The sequence below is a fragment of the Silurus aristotelis genome (assembly GCF_946808225.1).
Source record: "Silurus aristotelis genome assembly, chromosome: 3".
Classification (NCBI taxonomy): Eukaryota; Metazoa; Chordata; class Actinopteri; order Siluriformes; family Siluridae; genus Silurus; species Silurus aristotelis.
This window is the reverse complement of record NC_139576.1, coordinates 5,622,717-5,632,597: the sequence shown is the minus strand read 5'-3', so window position 1 is coordinate 5,632,597 and position 9,881 is coordinate 5,622,717. Positions and strand designations below refer to the sequence as shown.

General features: G+C 38.9%; 1 protein-coding gene across 39 annotated transcripts in view; it reads left to right on the top strand.

Moving 5' to 3' along the window:
* map2 (microtubule-associated protein 2) overlaps nt 1-9,881 on the top strand; it is a 132,454-nt gene that overhangs the window by 56,552 nt on the left and 66,021 nt on the right. For all 39 annotated transcript variants that reach the window (XM_083536235.1, XM_083536245.1, XM_083536208.1 and 36 more), the window contains exon 3: nt 8,618-8,796. The gene's annotated coding sequence lies outside the window, so the exon portion shown is untranslated. The remainder of the gene's footprint in view (nt 1-8,617; nt 8,797-9,881) is intronic.

Genomic DNA, 9,881 nt, shown 5'->3' with positions numbered 1-9,881 from the left:
ATGGAAAGTAGAGGAAAGGGAAGGAAAGAAATAGAAAGTAGAGGAAAGGAAAGGAATGGAAAGTAGAGGAAAGGAAAGGAAAGGAATAAAATGGAATGGAAAGTAAAAGGAAAAAAAGGAAAGTGGAGGGAAGGAAAGGAATGGAAAGTAGAGGAAAGGAAAGGAATGGAATGAAAAGTAAAGTGGAGTAAAGGAAAGGAAAGGAAAACAATAGAGCATGCTGGGACAGAAACTGCGAGGATTTTAATAGACAGGGGGAGAAACAGAACTAATTCAGGAGAGAGAGACAGACTGAAGCAAACGTCTGTAATGAAAGGAAAGGATGCAGGAGTAAATGAAAAGTAACGCAAAAGAATGGGAAGAGGGGAAGTAAAAAAAGCAATTAAACAAATTTAAAGAAGTAAAGAAAAGAAAGGAATGGAAATGAAATGGGAAAATGGAAAAGCAATTAATGTAACTGGGCAAAAGGAAAGGAAACTAATACAAAGAAATGGAAAAATATTTTTTTTTAAAGGAAACATAAAGAAATGACAAAGAAAGCAAGGAAACAGAAAGGGATAAAAACAGAAAAGGTAAGAAAAATAAATAAAGAATTTAAAGGAAAGGAGAGGTCAGGAAATAGCCTAAAGAGAAGGAAAAATTAAAAGAAGAGATAAGAAATTAAATGAATAGAAATTGACTAATGATAGGAAAAATAAATAAATATAAAAAAAAAGGAAATGAGAAAAAGAAAGTGAAGGAATGAAAAAGAAAATAAATTAATTGAAAAGGAGAGAAAAGGATTGAAATGTGCAGAAATGTAAATGAAACAGAAAGAAATGAAAGGGAAAGAAGATTGGTTATTAGATCATAAACAATAAAAAAGGTGAAAGACGTAGACAGAACACCACCTATTGCACAGCTCTCGATGTAAACAGGATGATGTTTACATAAAGATCGGTGCTCCTTATGACTGTGCGTGCCTCCTTGTGCTGCCATCTGTTGCCGTGTTACGAAACTACACTTGAAACTTCGTACCTTCCTTCTGGCCAATCAGAACCGAGTATTCATAAAGACTAGATCAGTTGTATAAAATAATGTATAAGTTTAGTGCCTATAAGTTTGTTCCTTATAATTTTTTATCCCTTATGAGCGAGCCAGTGGTGACTGTAGTGAAGAAAAACTCCCTGAGCTGGTATTGGGAAGAAACCTTGAGAGGAAACAGACTCAAATCCATCCTCATCCCCATGGGTGGCACAGACTGTCCATTCATTGACGTGTACTGTTCAGTGATGGAGCTTAAATTCAGAACTGTTCATGCAACGTGTGGTCCTGAGCCATGGCATCAGACTGTTGAAATCAGTCCAAATCCATTTGTCAAACTTGTACTTTAGTTTTTAATATCTACAGGCTGGTGATGTGGAACCATCCAAAGCCAACTGAAGTGGAAAGGAAAGGAATGGAAAATAAAGGAAAGGAAAGGAAAGGAAAGGAAAGGAAAGGAAAGGAAAGGAAAGGAAAGGAAAGGAAAGGAAAGTAGAAGAAAGGAAAGGAAAGGAATGGAAAGTAGAGAAAAGGAAAGGAATGAAATGGAAAGTATAAGAAAGGAAAGGAAAGGAAAGGAATGGAAAGTAGAAAAAAGGGAAGGAAAGTAGAGGAAAGGAAAGTAATGGAAAGTAGAGAAAAGGAAAGAAATGGAAAATAGAGAAAAGGAAAGGAAAGTAGAGGAAAGGAAAGGAAAGGAATGGAACGTAGAGAAAAGGAAATAAATGGAAAGTAGAGGAAAGGAAAGGAAAGGAATGGAATGGAATGGAAAGTAGAAGAAAGGAAAGGAAAGGAATGGAAAGTAGAGGAAAGGAAAGGAAAGTGGAGGAAAGGAAAGGAAATGAATAGAAAGTAGAGGAAAGAAAAGGGATGGAAATAAAGTGGAGCAAAGAAAAGGAAATGAAAGGAAAGGAACATAGAGGGTCGGGCTTTGGGTTGATTTGGACAGATTTGAGGAGAAGAAAGGGACAGGAACACTGGCCAGTGGTACCTCAAGAGCATGTTCAACTTAAGAGAGAGGGAGAGAAAGAAAGAGAGAGAGAGAGAGAGAGAGAGAGAGAGAGAGAGTGTGTCAGATCGTGGCCCAGCACATACTGTGATTTTGGTAGCAGTATGAGTGTTAGTCTATATTTTGGTTGCTCTCTTATCACTGTAGCATGATGGGCTCACAGTTCAGCACAAGCATACTTAACACCATCTGCTTACTCTCCCGCAAAACCAGATCAGATATGACGACTGTAATTCTCAGCAGCCCACTCTCTCTCTCTCTCTCTCTCTCTCTCTCTCTCTCTCTCTCTCTCTCTCTCTCTCTCTCTCTCAGCTAAAGCTCTCCCTCAGCACTCCTGCTCTAAGCATGCTGTTACCGTTTAAGCATGGAGGTCTCTCAGCTGTCTCTATGCTTTTTTCTGCGTGTGTGTGTGAGGAAGAGAAAGAGATCTGGACGTCTCAGGATCAAGGTTTACAGTCCGCTGTGGATAATTTAGTTGCAGCAAAGTTTTTTCAGAATCCCATAACGACATCCTGAAGAGACAGAACGGAGACCACAGGAGAGATTTGAGACCGTAGGTTTGAGAAGGACTCTAAGCTTTTCCAGACCTTTCTGCAGCACATTTTAGCATTGTGTGTGTGTGTGTGTGTGTGTGTGTGTGTGTGTGTGTGTGTGTGTGTGTTTGTGTGTGTGTGTGTGTGTGTGTGTTGGCAATATAATTAGGGACACCTGCTATATTGTTCAAAACGAACAGATGACATTCTAAATAGATGTGATTATGTGGTGCAATATTGGATATTTGTTTGTTTGTTTGTTTGTTTGTTTGTTTGTTGCAAATAAATGATTAATAATTTCTTTATTATATACATTAGTTTTTACTTTGAACTGGGTAAATGACCTGGGAAGATGGTAGCTTAGTGGTTTAGGCATTGGACTTTGGATCCAAAGATTGTGAGTTTAAATCCAAGACACACCAACATGCCACATCTGGGGGGGCCCCTTAGCACGGCCCTTAACCTCATCGCTCCCCCGAATTTTTTTCTATAAGGGCATCTGCCAAACACCTTAAAAGTACATGAAAGACCAGGAAAATGAACCTACAAAGTTCAGTTATTTATCCTTACTAACTGCCTGGTCAAGGTGGTAGATGAAAAGTCAAGTGTCCAAATATAGTTGTTCATTTGGTGTATCTTCAGGCTGATCGTGTGGAGCCAACTGGAGCAAATGGCTTCCAGTTGAACAGAATTTAATCCAGAAGTAGGGCATCAGGAAGGATAGAACAGGTCCGCAAAGAAGAAGAGCACCAGATAAGTGGTACCTCAGAAACATGTGTAGCTTGACTCAGAGTAAAGGGGGGGGTGTGGTGGTGGTGGTGGTGTTGTTTGGGGGGTGAGGGGGAGAAAAAGGCATTAGCATTGTATATCTATATATATTTTAGATGATGGTTATTAGTTTAAGAGGTGATATCAAAATCTTTCAAAACTGGCTCTGTTTACAATAAAGTACTTTATTTATCTACGTTTACACACTATCACCTTTAAAATAGACCCTTTCACAGCAATACAGAGCCCCCAGCATTTCTGCCACTTCTGGAATGTTTACTAGAAGTCTTCATTTTCAAAGAGTCAAGCACCTTCTGTAATTCACGCCGGATATCCGCAACGGTGTCAAAACAGCCACCATCTTATCTTCAGGAAGAGGGCCAAGTCCGCAAGAGCCAAATCTGGCAAGTAATGAGGGTGCGGAAGTGAGATCACGTTGTTTCTGGTGAGAAACTCACGTGTGAGGAGAACTCAGAGTGTGCATATGGTCAGAACAGCACCAGTTGTGCAGCTCCCAATGTACACTGGTTGTCTGGTGCTCCGTGTGACTGTGCAAGCAGCCTTGTGCTGCCACCTGTTGGCGGGGTACAAAACTAGTCTCAAACTTTTTGATAACACCTTGTAACCTTCCGTTTCCTGAGTTCTGCGCAAACTGAAAGCAAGTTTAAGTCTGTGCTTCGATTCATTAAAAGAGTCATTTGTTTGTGATCAGGCTGGTTGCATTGAATGAGTTTGATTTACTAAAACAAATCAGTTCATAAGAGTCGTTTGTTCGGACTACGCTTTAATAGAAAGACAACATTTTTTGCCATTATTTACGGGTTTATGATTGTTTTTATGTCATCACGTCAAAGCATCACTGCTGTAAATCAGTCTAGGAAATAGATAACATTTACATTTTACACATTGGGATACCAGTGCTTGGGTGGCAGATCATTTTTCTTCCACCCCATGCTACCCCAGTAGTTCTGCCCCGTCTATTAAACTGGTAGTGATAGGGGGTCTGGATTATATTCATGTTTTTTTTTTTTCGCAGGTTATATGTATTTGTATTTGTGTTTTCTTGTTAGCATTTTGATGAGCGGATTGATTTTTGCGTGTGTGTGTGTGTGTGTGTGTTGAGAGTGAGGCGGTTATGTGTGGTCGATGAGTCACAGTGGAGAACTCGGTGTGTCTAAAGGCACTTGTTTTGAGTGCTTAGAAAACGCTGTGTTTTCCAGCTCATGTCTCCTGAGGTAGAGAGAGAGTGAGAGAGAGAGAGAGAGAGAGAGAGAGAGAGAGAGAGAGAGAGAGAGAGAATGAGACTATGAGAAAAAACCATTTTTCACTGATCTCCTTTCAAGCAGGCGATCTCTCAGGCTAAACTAACTGCTCTTCTGACTAATCGTAATTCACTTCACTTGTTGCTGGTGAAACCAGTGGCACTAGGACATCGCCGGTCTCGACCTGGACAGAGGGTAAATGTAGGAGGGAGGACAAGGGAGCTGAACTGGGCCATGGTACTGTAATTCCACAGAATTACAAAGAAAATAACAGTTTATAATGTATTCTACATTGCAGTTATAAGAATACTTATATAATACAGGTCCATGCATCAGAAATGAGTTTGCAGATAGGACATTTGGAGAGGCGAGATTGAGATGGTTTGCACATGTGCAGAGTAGGGACATGGGGTATATCAGTAGGAGAATGCTAAGGTTGGAGGTGCCAGGAAGTAGGAAAAAAAGAACGCATCGGAGGAGGTTCATGGATGTGGTGAGGGAAGACTTGCAGGTAGTTGGTGTGAAAGAGGCAGATGTAGAGGACAGGGTGGTATGGAGACCAATGAGCAGCCAAAAGAAGCAGAAAAAGACTACAGGTCCATGCAATTTCCTGCTTTAACTGTGCTTTTCTTTTCTTTATAGAAAATTCTTTCGATTAGAACAAATTGTGAAGAATTGGCACCTGTAGATTTACTGTATTATAAAAAAAATGTTTACAGAAAAAATCCACTAAAAAATGATTTTCAATCACTAAACATTTGTTTTACATATTCACCAAATCTCAAATAAGCACCAAAATCCACCATGATGCACACGTCCAACAATTAAATCTGTCCGTGTGGAAAGACAGCAAAAGTTCCTTTTAGTGACGTGATGATTTACATCATTTAAAACACCAAAGCATAAACATTTTTTATTCTCACACAGTTATTACAAGTTGAGGCACACAATTGTACAAGTTTTGTACAATTAAATAAACATACATATTTTTGGATGCTGTAGCATTAAATTGTCCCCAAACTGTTGGAGTGGAAGACGTTGTATGGCTTGCTACAGAGCTCTGGCCTCATCCCTGTTGAACACCTCTGTTTGCATTGGCAGCTGACATTATCGTACAATAATCTGAGCACTTTAAGGTTAGTGGCCGTGCTTAAAGGCCTAGAAAAGGCAGCTTCGGTGGTGCTGGGATTTAAACTTGCAACCTTCTGGTCCAAAGGCCAACATCTTAACCGCTGAGATACGGTAAGCGAGTTTCAGGAAACGTTAGGTCAAGAACAGGATGACACAGCTGATGATTCCTCATCTTGTTTGTTTCTGCAGATACATCTGGCATTAAGCCTTGATTGTTCCTTATCAAAAAAAAATTTCAAACCATACTTCTAAATAGCTCGTTTTTTTGTTTCTTGCATGTAAATATTAAAAGTTTACAAATTCTTTGGAAATATACATAGATTTTGGAAAAAGTTAATATACTGTTAACTCTGTGTACTTTTTCAAAATAAACTGTTCTTCAGAGGTTCTTCAGATGGGTCAAAGGAAATGTTGATTTTTAAGATGCTACTGTGAATAAGTATCATTACTACTGATGGGAACTTGTACGAAAAATTCCTGGAGAAAGTGATGACTCTAGTTAAATGGTTTTAATCTCGCACCTCAAAGTGTACTTTTCGTATTATCCCTTTAGAAGGTTTCATGAAGAAACGCTATGATGAGTTCATCCCTATCATATTTTTAGACAGTTCTATATTAAACCGTTATTTTTGACGTGTTTGAACTCAGTGAACTGAAGAAACCGTTTCAATTGTTTCAGTAGTTATGGTTTATATAGCAGCAGGCTAATGTGAATGGAGAAATTACAGCTGAGATTTACTTTGGCACTAGACGTTTCACGACTCTGTATTAATGTAGCCATCTATCCAGCCCAGCCCAGCATGTAGCCCTGTGATTTGTAGCTTGCAGACCCTGAGGTCAGTCTTGGCTCATGACTTTCCTTCGACCTCCATTTGTCTTTACTTAAATTACCCTTATAATTTGTATAGCTTACCATCTACATAGTACAAGCGCCCACAAAGATGTATAGCTTCATAATATATACGCTACATACACAAAGGCATCGGAACACCTGACATTTCCAGCCATACGTGGTTCTTCCACCGACTGTTACTACAAAATTGGAGGCGTAATTGGATAAAAACAAAAGCAAAAGCCAATCACCAGACTGCAATAGAGTGTATGCATACACAAGTAGTTTTGACACATACTGGATTACGTGATTAACTATTAGCAAACCGCTAGTCAATGTTATAAATACCACTTTTATTCAGTTATAAAGAACATTACATGCACATGGGGGCTGTCCAAAGCACATGACAACCATGCAAATCTGCTGTCATGGCCTAATAAATGAAGCTCTTCCTCCTTGTCCTTATTAACGTCGTGTCTCTTGGATTAAAGCAACGGACAGTGTGTTATGAAAATATGATGCTGAATGCTGCGACGACTTCTAAAGGGACTGCGCGATGACTCTACGCTTCATGTTGTTTTCCTCGTTTGGAAAAAAACAAGCTGTGAATTTTGCCGTCCGGTTTGGGATTTGTATCGAGCGATACAGTCGGTGAGAGTTGGCATGGTGATATGGCCTGAATTTTTGAAGTGTTTAACGTACGCAAAACAGAAGAGAGCCGCCGCTTACAAAAGCCTACACCTGAAGGCTTCAGTCACGCAATGCGCTCCATCTGCCACAATTTTTCATATGCGCCTATTTTAAGATTGATGCCTTAATTTTTAGGGGGCGTCTAAGGAATGGTGACTACAATCAATGTTTTCTTCATCTCGTCTTTTCTGAAACGGTCACGGCACGATGTATCTTCTATCAATCAGCGATGCATCATGCATGTGAGATGCTCTTATTTTCCAAACAACTTACAACTAGGCAGTTGAGGCTTAGGGGCCTTGCTCAAGGGCCCGGCAGTTTCAGCCTGTTGGTGCTGGGGTTTAAACTTGTAACCTTTCAATCCTGAGTCCAGTGTCTTAACCACTGTACAAATTATTAGGTCAGAGTACAACTGTCTCATTGAGCAGACCCAATCAGACCCAAACCTGTTCCAGCATGACAATGCCCTTGTGCACAAAGTCAGCTTCATGGAAATATACTTTACATGGGAAAGTAAGAGTGGAAGATCTCCTGCTATAAAGCTCTAAACCCTATTAAACACCTTTGGGATTAATGTGAACGCTGACATTACCCCAGGTCTCCTCAACTTTTCACCTACATCAGAACTTGACTATTCTAATAGCTAAATCAACACAAATCTCCACAAATTCTCCACAAAATCTGGTGTAACATCTTTCCAGAAGAGTGGAGGTCAATATAATTATATTATATAATATATCATTGTGTTTAAAAGAGCTTTGCATGACAGAGTAGTCCTTGTCTGGAATCAAACTGCATGTGCTTCTCTGCTGACCGTGCGTTTGTAGATAATGAGTTCTGCGATGCTCAGTGGGGAAGAACATGAAAGAACATCTTGCGTTGAGTGAAGAATGTTATCTGGACTGCATCATGGTCTTGTACTGATGCGTATGCATACTTGTGAATAAAAATAAACATTTTCCTATTTCCCAGTGATTTTGAATAAAATATTCCATTGTTTTCTTTCATCCTTTGCTTTGTGGATACAGGGAGATGTTTAAAGTGTGGTCTATTTATTACTCGATGTATTTTGTGTGCCTGCATGGGTGTGTGTATATATGTGTGCGTGTGTGTGTGTGTGTGTGTGTGTGTGTGTGTGTGTGTGTGTGTGTGTGTGTGTGTGTGTGTAGACAGAGAAACTTAGATCGTTTATATATACACCTTGTGGCAAAAGCAGTATTCCCATATGTCCCTTAGACACACACACACACACACACACACACACACACACAAACACACACACACAGCTGTGACACTACACGTAGAGTAAAAAAGGTACTGCTATGTCACAATAATGACCCATCTTTTTTCTGCTTTCTTCTGGCTCCAGGTGTGAATTGGAGCATTTCCCCATCGCGTCGCTCTTCTCTTCACTGGTCAGTGCTCTAAGTGACACGCAGAGCAGAAACACGCATCCAAACACAAACATACACACACACACACACATATACACACACACACCACACTGCCGGTATCGTCACCTGGAAGCCATCACAAGTCACTGGACAGGTAAAATCCTTTTACCCAGACTGTAATATTCATGAATTTGATTAGGCCACATGATAAATTTTTTCTCTTGAAGTTGAAAATATGATGTCTGGACTCAATTGGATGCTTTGCAAGACGAGTCCAGGATGCATTTTCAGCAGGAACGGGAAAAAAAAAAAGACGCCCCCCACCCCCCCTGTGTAACACCTACACAGTTTGTGCTGCGACACATTTGCATATATGCAAATTGGTTTTTGGTAGCGATGTCATAACTACCAAAATGATCATCTTTGTAGTCTTTGCTTTCCATTTATGGGAAAAATACAAAAGTATGAAAAGGATGGCGTATTTTCTCTGATACCTTATCCACAGGCTTTTTTGTCACTTAATACAGACTTTTTTGTGTTAAATCTGGGATATCTTGCGTTTGATAATCATGTGGAGTCAGTAGGTTTGAGTAAAATGAAGTCTGAAAAAATGTTGATGGTTAACAGTTTATACATACATCATTACACAGGGTAATAAAACATGTCATGGATGTGCCTGTATAGAACAATCAACTATAGCATGGTAGCATGCCCTTTTCCAAAATAAAAAAAGGAGACATCCTGAAACAGCGACCCAGTCTTAGTCATGTGACGCAATCACATGACCCATTAAATTAAATACAAGATGGTGGATGATGTAATTGTTGTGCATGCTGTTCAGGATGATAAGGTCGGTAAAGATTTATGTTGACTTTCTACAACCTTTAGGGGCGGAACGATCACTCGTAACAACTCCACCATGACATTTTTTCCCGAAGCATTGGCACAAACTATTATTTATTTATTTATTTATTTATTCATTTATTTATTCATTTATTTATTTAATTATGTATTTATTTATTTAGTTATTTTTTTATTCAGTTATTTAGTTATGTATTTTTTTTTTTTTTTTATTCATTTATTTAGTTATTTATTGATTTTTTTGATTTATTAATAGATTTTTTTTATTTTTTTATTTAGTTTTTTTTTATTCATTCATTTATTTATTTATTTATTTATTTATTTATTTATTTATTTATTTATTTATTTATGGATTTGTTTGTTTGTTTATTTAATTCC